The sequence below is a fragment of the Rosa chinensis genome, chromosome 4, assembly GCF_002994745.2.
Source record: "Rosa chinensis cultivar Old Blush chromosome 4, RchiOBHm-V2, whole genome shotgun sequence".
In the NCBI taxonomy this organism is placed as follows: domain Eukaryota; kingdom Viridiplantae; phylum Streptophyta; class Magnoliopsida; order Rosales; family Rosaceae; genus Rosa; species Rosa chinensis.
In genome coordinates this window covers 18,484,479-18,500,548 of record NC_037091.1, presented here as the reverse complement: position 1 = coordinate 18,500,548, position 16,070 = coordinate 18,484,479, and positions in this window count along the sequence as shown.

Genomic DNA, 16,070 nt, shown 5'->3' with positions numbered 1-16,070 from the left:
ATTATTCGGACATTTCATTAAATAGTTTTTTTTTTTTTCTTTTAGAATAGAAGAAAATTTGTTAATCTAAAAGATTAGAGTACGAAGATGACACTGTAAATCCTAACTACTCCAACTAAATAAGAGAATCTACTCATACCCTAAATATAAACTCAGCGATTAAAGAGACCATGAGCCGATAGAGGCACAACTGTAATCTACAGACTATTCCAGGAGCACTTTACGGTCAACCTCGAGAAGAGACTAAACCCTTCAAACACCATATACCAAAACCGCCAGTATACGTGTAGAGGCATCTTCCCATTATATTGACAACAAAAAAATACCGAAAGAAAAGAAGAACTAGTCCCTAGAAATGACACCATATTAATGACAGACATTTTATTAAATATTTGGTTAAATAGTTAGGTGTTTAAGTAAATACAGAATATGTGTCTGACCCAAAACTCTAGGTTACTTGACCTAGTTATAATAGGGTTTAGAATTACAGATATTCTCGGAGATATTCATAGATATCCGATTAATTATATGATTATATTTCCTTGAACAACTCTGATTCTATATCTTGTAATCCTCTATATAAAGAGGCCCCTATTATCAATGAAAGTACGACTCAATACTCTCCCAATTTCAGTTTTCTTTAAATACGTTATCAGCACAAAACTCCAACCCTGAAACATATAGCTAAAACCATAAATCCGAATACAAAACCTTGAACCTCTTCTGTCTCCGCTACACTACTTGAAGCCCTCGACCCCAGGAATCCAGAATCGGCCGCAGAACCACCAAAACCGGCCAGAAGTATACCGAACCAGCCACCGGAATCTTCAAACCACCCGCAACAAATATTCCATTGGTTCACCACCTTCCGGACTTCCAATTGCTACCAAATTTTTTTAGCAGTAGCATCTCAATCCCAAAAATCCAAAACCGGAAGAAAAACCCTGAAAACCGACCTAAAAGTCACTTAACTGGCCGACTGAATCGTTCTGCAGAAAACCGGCAGAAGGAAAAGAAAAGGAAAAGAAAAAAAGGAGGAAGGAGAAGCCCACTGCAACAGGCTCAAGCCTTCGGCCCAGAAGCCCACTGACCCAAGCTCAGAAGCCCGATGACGTTAGCAGCCACGTTAGCACCAGTGCCACATCAGTGCAACACGTCAGCCAGCCACGTCAGCATCGGTCAACAACAATCAACAATAGTCAACCCTCCGGTCAAAGATTTTCCAACCAAATTTTCCGGCGACCTAATTCGAGGTATTTTTTACTAAAATTTCCCGCTTTTGAAGTTTTTATTTCTTTTCTCGGGGACTTGCAAACTCTCTTCTTCTACCCCCCTTTCTTCATCATAGGGGAGACCTAATTAAGCAGAACTGTGGGGGTTCGTGCTCACTCCAAGCTTGGAGTTTGTTGTTACACCCCACATCCGATTTACCCCTTTTACTGAGTTACACGAATCACTGTATGTTTTACCATTCGCAGTTATAGTTTTATCTTTTAGGGGGGGGGGTGGCTAGAAGTTGACTTTTTATGGGTTAACAATTTGAGAAAATTTCCTTCATGAAAGTTGTAGAGGACGTTAAACCAAGCGTGTGCATATGTGGTACGTAAAAATTGGAGTTCGTATGTGAAAGTTATAGCTTAAAATGTGTAAGTTATTGTTCATGGTAATAAAATATATATATGGAAAGTTACCACTGTAGGTTTCCATTTTCGGAAACCCACGGTAACTCTTCCTCTCTTCTCCCCCGACTCCTTCCTCTTCGGCCCGAGTTTGTTCTCCTCCGATTTCTCCCTCCTCCGGCCGACCCACGACGAAATCCGGCTATCCTCAAGCTCGTCTCCTCCCTCTTGACACATTGGTGGTGGTATTTTGTGAAGATTTGGCCGGAGGAGCTTGATTTCGAGCCGGGAAGGTAACTGTTGCAGTTTATGATTTTTGCCGATTTCCGGCGATTCCGGCCATCTCCGATCACCAAACCGGCGTCGAAGGTCGGGTTTTTGCTGGAGATCATTTCCCCTAAGGTCTTGCTTTCCAATTTGCAGTGTGGAGGTCGAATCGATCAAACCCGATCCTAGGGTTCTTGAACTTTTCTGGAAATTTTTCACCGGCTAAATTGGAGCTCTTTCAGGTAAAATTGGAACTTGTTGTGGTTGAGAAAAAGATTGGGTCTGTTGAGTAGGTGGTGCTGCCAAAATTTGGTGGCCATTGGTGGTGGTTGCCGGTGGCGCGTGGGCCCCACGCGCCGCCACTGTGGGTGGCGCGTAGAGCTGTGCTTTAATTATAGTTTTAGTTCCATAAATCCTTTAATGGTTGTAGAACGTTATACATGAAGTTTGGTGGAAATTGGAGGAATTACGATTGAGCATAAATTGTCGATTAACGATGTATGTGAATTCGATAACCTATTTTCTTTCGAATTCACTTTAGAATTTGTCTATCGATAAATGAATATTATTGGGGAATTACAGATGGATTTTGTGGAGAGTTGAGGAGTTGGATTTTGGAAGGGGGATGTTTTGAATTTCCATTTCTAAGTATCGTAAAGTTAAATTTCCGTTCTGTAAAATATATATTTATGAGTGCTATTCGTACAGGACGAGAGGAGTCTTCGTACGAGGAAAATACTGAGCGACGTCAGGATTGATCATATACTGTGAGTGGACTTTTGTTTTTCAAAGAGTGATGCATGCATTTATTTAATTGGTTCTGAGCTTATAATTTGTTTATCGTATTAATTTCCCGAGCATATGGTTAATTTCAGGAATGGTTTTGGATATTTGTTTATTTGAAGGTTTTATGGCGTGCGGGGTCACGTCATTGGATTATGCTTATTTTCTTTTATTTATTTATTTCCGATATGGTTTCCGGATTTATACTATTTATATTATATTTATATTCGGTGATTTGAGATTTTTATAAGATTTTCGAAATGAGATTTCGATGGAGTAAATCTTTATATTTATTTTTATTTTTGATTTGGGATACTCTTGGCGTGTGGGACACGTCATTGGAAATTCATTTGTAAGAGATGGGGAAGCTTTATGTACTTATGGATTTACTTGGTTTTCAGGTTTCTTTTGCCATACTTTGGGTGACTTATCATTGCTAGCGTTGATTTTCCGCCTTTGTGGCACGGTGATGGGATCACCGTAGCCCTCCACCTTTGTGGCGCAGGTTACTGTCTCTGTGACAGTAATTCTGTAGCCCGGTATCCTATAGCTACACTTAGTGGCGTAAGGGTATATTACGGGAGTAATGGGAGTATTTTAACCTGGGAGGATATCACCCAAGCCTGGGAGGCTCACTCGTATGGCTATCGTCTTCCCCTACTCATTATACTATTTTCGACTAGCGGGGCTAGTCCGATTTATTTTAGCGAGCGGGGCTGGTTTTATTTCCTTGAGTACCAGAGTTTCAATCTCTTCTTATCGTTGTTTGACTAGCGGGGCTAGTCGGCTTTCATGAGCGGAACTCCTCTTATTTTATTTTTGTTAATCATTGCATGCATCGGGAAATTTTAAAGAAATAAATGTGGGAAAGTATAAAATCCATTTGGTTTAAAATTGTTTATTTTTGTCCACTCACGCTAACGTCTTTATGTACTTTCCCCTGGGCCCTTCGGTTTCAAATGCCCAGTTTTCATTGTTGCTCGGTGTTCAGGAGTGAGCCATAGTGACCGCATCCGTTTCCGTCATCATATTTTGTAGGTTACCTGTTTAGCCTACTGTACTCTATGTTAATTTACGTTCCTAGATTGCTCTGATTACTATGGGATTTATGACCCAGACTTGTATGGAATTATATTTGAGGTCTACGACCTAACTTTGGGAATTGTAGTATCTAAAATCTTGGAGTTTCTTAGACTTGAAGTACTTGTTACACTATTATTATTTTTGGACTTGATTTGGTTGAATGATGGGAGCAGGGTGGCTCCAGGAGTTTGTGGTTGGATTATTAGAAGTGAAATTTGTTTTCCACAGGTTTTTGGGTTGTCCATTTTTGAGGGAGGTTATGCCGAAATTTTGGTAAACCTTCTTTTAAAGTGGGTCCCGCAGGGCCACTTCGGATTCCAGGGTGGAATCCGGGGGCGGGTCCTGTCACTTGTTGAGATCTCCAAACTTAGAGTTTGTAGAGAATTTATCATCGACCGCTTACGTCATTGTTTCGATCTAATTCAATACCTCTTGGAATTGAATTTCTTGGAAGAGATTACGCTCATAAATTCATAATTTCTTGGGAGCTACTACGCTCAGAAGTTTTATATGTTTTCATGGTTGCCTTTTACACTCCGAAACTAACCCTAATTTCTTATTCTCTTTCAGGATGAGTAACCTGAACAAATTGGACTTTGCTCCATTGAGAACAACTAGCTCTGGATATCACAGGTGGGTTCGTGATGTCCGCCAGCATCTCAAGGCCGATGGAATCCTGGATATGATTCTCGAGCCTAGCCAGGACGTGATAACTGTTGAGCAACCTCAAGCTTTGGAAGCAAATAGAGCAGCATTAGAGGCAAATAAAGCGAAAACCATCTTCCTAATGACTCGTCATATGGATGATTCGCTCCAGTACGAGTGTATGAATGAAGAAGACCCCAGAAGGCTGCTCGAAGAAAGATTTGGCAACGTCCGTGAATCCCTGCTTCCTGACCTAGAAATGAGATGGCATAGCCTCCGCTTCTGTGATTTCAAGTCAGTTCTTGACTACAACTCGGAAGCAGTTCGCATTAAATCCTTAATGGAATTCTGTGGTAAAGAGATCACAGATGCAATGTTGATTGAAAAGACTCTCTCTACCTTTCCTGTCTCTGCATTAATGGTTGCTAAGAACTATTGAATCAATGTTAATGCAGAACGAATCACAAGGTTTCATGAGCTCATTAGAGCTATGAATGTCACTGAAAAGCAAGACAACATCCTTATGAAGAACTATAATTCGAGATCCGTGGAAACAGAGCATATTCTGGAATCCAATTATAGTCGCGCCCCTAAGAGAGGGCGCCAAGAGCGAAACCCTAATCTTAGGGATACTTCTGGACGTTCTAGTCCATATAATCGTTCTACTTGGTAAGGTAACCACCAAAATAGGCAAACACGGAACCGAAGAGGTCAACGTAGAAAGAGAGAGAGGGAGGCAACGCCTCTGGCCATGTTGGTGGCGCCACCAACACTAAGAGCCATCTAAATGACGTTTTCAAAGCGCCTCAATCAATGGAGTTTGAGCAAAGAGATGTATGTTCTCGATGTGGAGTATCCAGTCATTGGGCACACATTTGTAGAACTCGTGAAGAAATTGTCACCGCCTACAAAGCATATTGTGAAGCAAGAGAAGCCCACGGTGTGGAACAAGAAGATCAAGATGATGATCTAGAGTGAAGGGTTAAAGACTACAAATCTGGATGGGATCAATAGATCGCCAATTCTGTTTAAGTCTTTATTTTTCCAAGAGATGTAATAGGCAATTGCCATATATTTTTGTAGTAAATGTCAATGGTTTAGTCTTTCTTCAAAGAAGGCTCACCCAAAGTAAGTGTGATATCTAGGAAGGTTATGAGATTAGTAGTACTTAAGCGAGCCTTGCTCCACCAACATCTCTCTACTCACCTGGTCACATTTATTTTGGAATTACCGAAAGAAGTTAGACGACTACCATTGTTTTGCATTAGCTATCATTTTGGATTAGATTCTCCTAATGGTTAAGAGACAATGATGTACTCTGTTGGCTTATGGATAAAATTTCGAGTTCTTTTCATTATGACTCAATTTTGATTATGAGCATATTACTTTGTGATTACGATGGCTGGGTTATCAGTATTAATTTAAGGACATGGAACAGCCCAAGTTCCCCCTGCCAAATGACACCTTGATTACTGTCACAGAAACTCTCTACGCTCTTAGGGAAAATCGCACCAATGAATAGCCAACGGATTTCTTGTGAAAACGCATGAAGAGAACAGAAATGAGTTCCTTTGTAATACCTCTAACGATTGCGAACAAAAGCGCATCTTAGAAAAGTTTATGTGTCTCTCTAGTGGACTCTATGTCACTATTCGAGCTATTAAATCCAATGAAGTTATGAGAGAAGATCTCTTGGAATTAGACACATATTGGCTTTGTCACGACAGGATAGGTCATCCTGGTCATGATATGATGATCCCTCTACTAAAGACTTCACATGGACATCCTTTCTCTCGAGCGAAACGAAGCATGAATCAAAAGTTGATTCCTAGACTAAGTGTGACTGACGCTGCTGCCTAGGGCACCGCCTCCGTCCACCACCAGCCTAGGGCTGGCACAGTCCCTATCCATGACGCCATGGATGGTGTCATCATGGTGATGGCGCCCCAAGTGATGGTGCAATCACCAACTTGCTTCAAATATCATCTCAGACGCTCAGGTCCAGCCAAAATCCTCATTGGTTACTTCCAAAGCCTCTCGCTCGTTTTACAAAGCTCATTCCTTAGGGAAATTAGGACTGAGACCGTCCTATGCAAAGTATATAAAAATACTCATTATGTTCTTATATAGAATCTGACAGGACCCGCCCCGGATTTCATCCTGAAATCCTAGGTGGCCCTGCGGGGTCCACCTTAGAGATAACTCTACCGAGAACTGGTCGAGTCACCACTAGAGTGGACTACCCAAAACATTATTAACCCACAATAGATCAGATCCAAATGAAGAAGTGCGGAAGCTATTCGTCAACTATGCGTCGAACCATGTACGCCTAACCTCAACTAATAACACTTGCAAACTGGGCATTAGAAACCGAAAGGCCTAGGGGAAAGTAGACGAAAAACGTTAGCGTGAGTGGACAAAAATAAACAATTTAAAAGAAAAAGGATTTTATACTTTCCCACATTTATTCTCTTAAAAAAAATCTGATGCATGCAACAATAAGAAAACACATTTAGCTTTAAATCCAAGAATTTCAAAACGATAAACCGACTAGCCTCGCTAGTCAGGCAACAATAAGATATGGGGAAGAAGTATCACCATACGAAAGAAGGGAGCCTCCCAGGCTCGGGTCGGAGTGTCCTACACTCTGGAGCATCCCATTCTCTGCTCAGCTCACCCACAAACACATAGTAAGTGCGGAGGAGTACTAATAAGGCTCGACTACACCCACGTGAGGAGCAGAACTAAATGACGACCCAGGTATGGTGGGTAAAAACCATTCAAATCCAGTAAATCTATAAGGCTTCCCCATAAGTCCCACAAATAAAGAAAACATGGGTACAATTCCCAACTGTACTCGGAAATTCTCGTAGGAAGTCACATACATCAACAGCGTGTCCCACACGCTAAAAGAATAATTAGATCAATCGTTTCCTCGACAAAAATTCCATTTAAAATCCGAAAACAATTCATTCCCGAATCACTTTATAATATTTTATAAATCTCAAAACCCAATCAAATCCGAAATCACTTTATAATCCGAAAACCAAAATCACTATCGATAGCAAATCATCATATGCTCAAAATATAAAAGATGATAATTAAATAAAGCATTACTTTAGAGAAATAAATGCATGCATCAATATTCAAAATCAAACGTCCACTCACAGTACTGGTTGGCGACCACGCAAACGAGTTCCTTCGTCAAGCGGTAGCTCGATATATCGTCCTGTACACAAGTACACTTCCATAAACGACAATTCGAATAAATAATTACGAACCTAAACGAAACCCGAAAATCCCTATCTCCATTACTTCTCGGATTCAATCCAAATCACACCCATAACACCAATTCCTTGATTTACATATTCCACAATGAAAACGAGGGAAATCTGACGGCCGGACTTCCCACAATTCAATCACAAAACTCTGAACTTCGGAAAATCACAAACAATTCCAAACTTCTCCAAAATTCACCAAACTTCACATACAAACTCTACAACCTTTATAGGATTTAACGGGCTAAAAACTAGAATCAAAACACTGCCCTACACGTTGCAGCCACTGCCCACAGTGGCGGCGCTACCGCCACCGCCACCAGCTCTGATGGCCACCAAATTTTGGCAGCACCACCTACTCAATAGTCCAAGCATTTTTCACAACTAAAACAAGTTCCAATTTTACCTTTACGTGATTGAAATTGGCCGGTGAAGTTTTTCCAGAAAAACCCAAGAACCCTTGGATTTGAAATCGTCGATTTGACCTCCACACTATAAATCGTGCTTCAAGGCTAGGGGCAAAATGATCCTTGGCAAAAACCGAACCTTCGACGCCGGTTTGGTGGCTGGAAACGGCCGGAATCACCGAAAATCGATGAAAGTTCCGATCGGCTACAGTGAACTCCACGGCTCAAAATCGAGCTCCTCTAGTCGAATCGCTGCAAAACACCACCACAGATGTGACAACGTATGCGAGTTGCTCCGATATGTACTACCATGTACGAATGTATGAGGTGCATGATACATATAGATGTATGTATGTGAATGGCACCAAGTACAATTGGTTATGAGCTCAAGAATGCACATGGTTGTGTGAGTATGTTAAGAATAAGTATAATTGCATATGAAAACGAATGAGGTCGAGTTGGCGAGGTTACGCCCGTGAGGTGTTAGTTGAATGAGTGCCGTGAAGGCAAGAGTTTGTGACTCATGAACAATGAATATGCAAACGTTTGTGTTAGTTAGATTTTTGCTCGTATTAATAGAACGTGAAAAGAATTCGATTGCTACAAAACTACAAATGGTAGAAGAATTCAATGTTCTATTAATATGTATTATGTCAAGGAGACATGAATGTAAAGCTCGAGAATGCCCGGAAGGCGGGAGCATAAAACCTGGGGTTGCCGGGAAGGTGTGAGAGTGAAAGCTCAGGGATGCCGGGAAGGCATGAGCATGAAGCTAGGGGATGTCGGGAAAGCAAGAGCGTGAAGCTCAGGGATGTCGGGAAGGCATTAACGGGTAGCTCGAATGTGATGCCCTGAGGCATGAGCGTAACCGTTGCTAATTATGCTAGGCTGTCCCTGAAGTCCCCAGTCAAGGAGGATTTTCTTATGGGCTTGATACCAAAACGTAGCTTTGTGCCTATAACTAGCATAATTAGTACAAGTGCGTTGTCCATCTAGAATTTTGTCGGAGTGAACGTTTTTGCCCTTTCTGGTAGGCCCCTGATAGGCCCTCCAAGGAGTCTCCCATTCCTGGCTATAGACCTCCGTATGGTGGGAAAATTTTTTGATGACAGGAGCTGCGTACAAGCAGTGGGCGTTAGGTAGCGAACCTAATCTTTGATACCCAAGTGTCGAGGGTTAACTACCGGATCAATGGTTGCCGTGGACTGCGTTAACCGGTCCCTTTACTCTTTCCCAGAGGAGAAAATGCTTGACTACAATGCCGCGTAGCGGTCATTGTCATTATGAGGTGTTGCCTTACTGCTTGGTAGTTGGCCGTGGACCATAAAGTCAGGGAGTTAAGACCCATTTAGGTCTCTTTCCCATGGGGAGAGTTTGATAGAGTATCGTGCCTGAAAGCTAGACAATATATTTACATATAGTGTACATGTAAATCTTGCTAATTGTATAAAGAGCAATAAATAAGCAAAGTAAGTAATATATGTGAATCTTGTGGCCATATAACATGCATAATAGATAGCGGCAAATGTAATGGGTGTCTATATAAAATTTTGGGAGTAGCTTCCGGTGAATAGTATGAAGCATTATGATCTTGGGGCTTAACTAAAGTATGTTGGATATGTTAAAGCAAGTTGGGTTGTGTTCGAGCGAGTTGGGTGTAGTTGAGAGGATAGATGCTGTGCGAGCATGTGGGGCGTGGCCTAAGCAAGTCGTGGCCATGCTCGATGCCCAAGCAAGTCATAATCCGAACAAGTTTAATTAAGTCATTAGTGTCACAATGTTTCAAGCATGGCATAGTTTGTTTAAATGAGTGTCACATTAAATTGATTTAAGCATGACATGTGTATAGCACGTACTTGTAGTAAAGTTGCTAATAATATTTTTTCATTTTTGCAAACATGCTTAAGGATTGTAGGAGACATGTGAAGGCATGGCGATAGCATGTAATCATAGTAGGTGTGCTACTAAAATTGATATATGGTGTAAGCATGCTTAAAAAGTTATTTGAAACACCCAAGACGTGGCCTTGACATGACAATAGCTCTAAATGAAAGAGCATAAAAAATGGGATATAATTACTTGTTTTATGCCGATTTGGAGTAGGTTGGAATTGGAATCAATGTAAGTACCCAAATCATGTTGGAGTTGTCCAAGCATGATGCTCCATTGCTTTGGTGAAGCATCCTAGTAGAAGGATGATGATTTAGTTTATTGGGGAGGTACTGATCGGCGATTATGTATCTTTAACACAAGATAAAGGAAATAATTAGCATTTTGACCATGTATACATGTTTGAATCATGTTGCTTCACATATATGTATGGCACCAATTGACATGAAAAGCTTGAATTTCATAAGCATGTACAGATGCATGCAAGTTTTGAATCTCATTTAGTTGTAGCCAAAATGGAAACTAATTGTGAAACATTGGGCTTAGACAAAAGCGTGGCCGGGTACATGGTATATACTCATTATGAGTGATCGTCTACTTGCTAGGATATAAACCAAGAAGATCATAGATGTGTACAATTGCAATTTTGAATTGTCATCAAGTACCAAGCACAAGCAGGAAGCTTACATCAGAGGTACATGCAGAGTTTGATGTGTTGATGTTTAATTGCAATTATACATGAATATATGGAACGAGTAGATAAGTTAAGAGCTAGCTTGTATAATTGACTAACTTATCAATGAAGAATGTGTGTTGCAGGTGTGCTATAGGTCATGCATATAGAACACATAAATCAGCTACAAGTGTGCTGTAGCAAGCAGACTATGCTACATGTGGTGTGTTGGAGACATCATTGAGTATGAAAGTGTGTGCAAATTTGTGTATGATGTTCCTTACTTCCAAGTGTAGAAGGTCAAGTTTTAGTAAGGGAAAGTGTAGAGTATCGTACCCAAGGGATTGAGGGAAACTCCACCCTAGCTAGATTACCGCAAGAAAGCCTAGAAAAATTATGCAATCTACCTTTTTACAAAGTCACAACCTTAGCCCTTTGGAAGCTAAAGATCATGAGGATGGTATTAACAATTATGGTAGTGAACGGCTTGATTGATTTTAATTTTTATGCGAACAAATTAAAAGTACACAAAAATAAAGTATGCAAATAAAAATAGAGATTTTGATATAAGAGAGAAATAGAGGCTTAGGCATCACACCTAGCCTTACTCATGCACACAATGTAACCCAAATTTAATGTAACAACATGTTTTGATAAATTCCCCCTTAGTGCTTTGATGAAGCTACCAAGAAACCAACTAGTCATGCAATTTAACAATATCTTCCAAAGCAAAGCTAAATTACACAACCTTTATACCATTCAAATCTTCCGGATTATAAATGGTCTATGGTGCCATGAGCCTAAATTCTTCCGGAACCTAAACTCACAACATCATGCTTTAATTTCAAGGTAAGAAATTCAAGCAACTTAGTTCTTCCCGTAGGAATAAGCTAAGTCACCACCTATTTAGCTACATATGCTCACGGAATCAAGAGTTTATCAAGTTCATGTTTCCGATTCATTAACTTCCTAAAGCATGCTTCTAGGTGATAAATCTATGAACACACTTAGGTCACATTAAAGTATAGTAGCCAAAAGATTCAAAACATGCATAAACATCAAAGAGCATAAAGATTACATTGTTTTGTGCACAAGTTTGGCTAAGGCTATGCCCTAGCCCCAAATTAAACTACTCACAACTCATATTTACACAACTACAAGCCATGAACATCATAAATAACAAATAAAAGAGAGCAAAGAGTGGAGAACAAGTGATATACCCACGGGTTTGACTCTTTTTGGAGCCAAACCAAAAGCACAAGATGGATCCCTTGTCTCCTAGATGCTATATGAGAAGAGAAATGCTTCAAAGTATAGGGATTTCGGTTTCTAGAACCCAAATCACTATACAATTCCACAAAATCTCAAGAACAAGGTAAGAACAAGGCTTGAATGTGTGAGAATCAAGAGAAGTGATTGATCAAAGTGTGTAGAAACTTCGGTTTTGGTGAAACCCAAGTGGCTACACACCTCTCTCTTACACAAAATCAAAGAACTATGAACTACCTATGAAAAACTAGAGAGAAACTATGCTAGAACTAGAGAAAAGAGAGATTTTGATGTTGCAAAGTGAGAGAGTAAAAGGGTGAACGGTTTTGGGGAGAGAGAATGGGCTATTTAAAGGCCAAGGCAATTCAAATCAAGGGTGGAGATCAAAAGGAATCAATGGTGAGATGTGATTGACAAATGTGTAAGCACAAAATGTGGATCTAATTTTTGACTCTACATAGAAATGACCTAGAAAGCCCATAGATATTTTGGTGGAGAAGAAAAAGTAAGGGTAGAAGGGTAATTGTGTGAGGGAACAAGGTAATAAATATGAGACAAAGGTGTAAGGTGTAAGAATGAGATCATTTGTCATCTTGCAAATTTTGAATTTCAAAATAACCTAAACCTAAAGTCTTCCCACCCAAAGTTTCTAGCCCTAGTCAGCTCTTCCTTCTCCTCCACAACTGTTCTTGGTCGGCCAACTCGGCCGGAAATGTCCGGAATCCGGCGTTGACCACCGTTGACCCATTTTTTGTCCGTTTGCGCACTTTCGTCTCCTTTCTTCCTTCAATTGAATCTCCACCGAGAGTTCGGAATTGGCTTTTGACTTCTTCATACAAAATGTTCTTCCATGAGTGTAGATCATCCAGGTAAAATTTCAGAGATTAGTTCGCCGTGGTTTGGCCGGAAATGCTGCCGGAATCGGTACAGGTCCGGTTTTGCAGTTTTTGTCTTTTAGTTGGAAAATTGTGCCGATCTTTTGAAGGCTTTCCACTCCGAAATAGCTCTTGAACTCTTCATAAGAAATGATCCTTAGGATGTCTAGAATGGATCTGGAAAGTTTCAACTCATTTGAAGTTCATTTGGTCAGTCTTCCACTTCTCCTTCTTTGCCTAGCTCGGTTTCTCCTACCCGGAGTAGGAAAATGTGCTAAAGTTGACTTTTTAGTGCATTTCCAAGCTTCTCCATCATTTCCTAGCATGACAAGGAAAACATAATAAATATATATAAATAAACACAAAGGTTAAGCAAAAGTGCAAGATTAGGGGAATAATTAGTAGGTAATTATGGACCTAACATGGTGTCATTATTTTAGAACAAAGTAGATCACATGTATATAAGCAAGCATAATCGGTGTGGTTTCATATAGTCCACAGATGTAGGCATATGATTCTATAACTGAAAATAGAGAAACAACGAGCAACTTATTGGTTTTAAAAAACTTAGCTCATTGGTCACAGCTGTGTCGTCTCCGACATTCGGATTTTAGATCCGGATTCAGATTCTTCGGCGAATTGCAGTGGGTGAGAGTGGGATGCTCGCTGAAGGACATAAGAATGAGCCTAGGCATCCTTATGGTAGGAAGATGGCAGCTAGCATATGATTTTTTTTTTCTTTTCCAGAAAGAGAGTTAGGTGTTTTGGTAGAAGCAGCTTGCTGGTTGGATTTGGATCAGCTTCTCAACATCCAGAGTAAAGTGAGCTTCCCAACATCCGAGATGGTTGGGTTTGAGTAGTGCATAAGCGGATTATGGGTGCCTAAATCAGAGTTGGATTGTGTCCGTCAATTGGGCTTGTTGCTGACGGTGGCACTTTGCCACTAGTACTTGGAAGATGGCGCTTGCCGAATGGCTTTCGGGGCTGAGGTGATGGGTGTTGGCTTATGCTGGCGCTAGAGTCGCTAGCGGATCAGCACGATGGCGGGTATTGGCCGCTAGCCTTGCTAAGAGGAGGCCTGTGCTAACGGTAGTAGAAGTTTGGCCAGTAGTGATTGATGCTCAGCGTTGGTGAGGAATTGACGCTCCATTGCTCTGTGCGCTAATGATGATGGAAGAAGATTGGTGCTTAGCGCTCACCGTTGTGAATTGACTCTCAGTGGAAGGATGAGAACGTAAAGGGGAGAATGACGCCTTGACGCTGATAGCAGGCTATGTTGGTGAAAATGGGATAGATGAGTGTGCAAATGGGTGTCCAGAGTAATATTCTGGGTGCACAAAGTGATGTTGGCTGTGCGACTCTTTAAAGGTGGTTGCTTGGCTAACTGGCCTTGGATTGCTGCTAGTGGCGCTTGCTGCTGCTAATGCTGGCTACTTACTAGCGCGGCTATGTTAAGGTGTTGAGCTGCGTTGTACGTGGTGGCATCTGACGATGACCAAAAGATGGCAACGATGACCAAATGATGGGAATGATGATCAAAGGCCTTTGAAATATGACACTGACCAAGTGAGTTTGCATCCAAGAGACGAGCTCTGCTGATGCCTGGGCTAGTGGTGTACAGTCTAGCGGGGGGCGCTGATGAGGATTGAAGTGTGCCAAAGTGGATCTTCGGGTGTCCAGAGTAAGTTGGCAGCCTTTTTATTTTTTTTGTTACCGCTAAGTCTGCCAAGGATATGATTGGGCTTACCGCTGAGTGAGTTGTCGCCAAGGATGGGATGATATTGATCAAACTTGGGCACAAGTTGCTGCCCAATTAAGTCAATGTTTGTACTGGGAGCTGATGACAATCCAAGAAAATTTAATGATGATTAAAGAAGTTGGGTGCTCAGTGAGCGACCAAATCTGATGACCCAAAGAAAAAGAGAATTCTTTGAGCTCGTTAAGCTAACTTAACGCATGGTAAGTGACAAAGCCATTGTATCGACTTCCCACAGACGGCGCCAATGTTAAGTGTATGTGACCGAGGGGTCTAGTTAACGTTAGAAAAGGAGAGAGAGAGTAAATGAGACATAAGAAGTATAGTGGTTCGTCTGCCGTCTTGGCGGGAGACTACATCCACTTAAAATGTTTAACTATATGTGTTGGACCTTCTGGCCCAAGAGGATTACAAAGTATGTAATGGAGTGGTTTCTAAGTGGGAGGATGGGTCCCTTTTATAGGTAAGGGAGCCATTCTCGTTTACATTTTCTTCAATATGGGACAATGAGTCCCATTTCTAGTCTTCAAAGCATGTTGTGAAGGCAAGTCGGCAAGGGCAGGAAGGTTGCTTCCCGGCGAGGTCTTGGCCGCCTCCGACCACCATGGGGTAGGTTGGATGTCGGGCTACAGGATATTTGTCGCGGTTGGGCCCCTTAAGAGGGTGTTACTTATGCTTGGTGACATATTAAACTAGCTTGCTAGTAGAGGTATCTACATGGGACATATTCAAAACTTAAATAATGAACATGTAGATTGTAACTACCAAGTGATTATGCATGGGTGATCTTTGATAATATTTTTTAGGTAATATGCGTTTGAAAACTTCTCCATTTATTGTTTCACCATAATACATTATAAGTAATTTTCTATATATTCGATATGCATCATGACCTTTTTTTTTAACAGTGAGGAAATCATGAGAGGTTCACTAATTTTTAATACATCTCATTCTACACATTTAAAAAGAAGAAAAGAATCACAGTGAATCCATGAAAGTGATCTACAGAGATTAGAATAAACACGATGAGTACTACTTGAACACCATAGCTAGCCATATGCATGCAGTACCAACCATGCACATTGGACTTAAAAGCTAGGTAACAGGATAAGTATGGCTTTGAATCTATTATTTAATGGGAAACCACCAAAATTTCATTTGATATATAGTGACTTTTCTAGAAAGGTAAGGTTGGATTCGAGATTTTGAGAGCTTGAGGCGAATTATGAAAATGGGTCTTTTTTTTATTTAGAATGAAAGAAGTCTTTTATTCCATAAAACAACAATTACATAATATGAGAATGACCAGTGGTAGACATAAGATCCCTAGTCTCCTCCCTAATAACCACCATTTTTACCGGTCTGTCATCAATAATGACATTCATGAGACAAACAAGCCCAACCCCTAACCAACCTAATTGCCCAATTTCTTGGCTACATAATAGTACCAATCCCAAGAGTCACAACAAACTTTTATCTCCAATACTAAGAACAACCACGTTATCCTCATCTGCACCATGTCCCA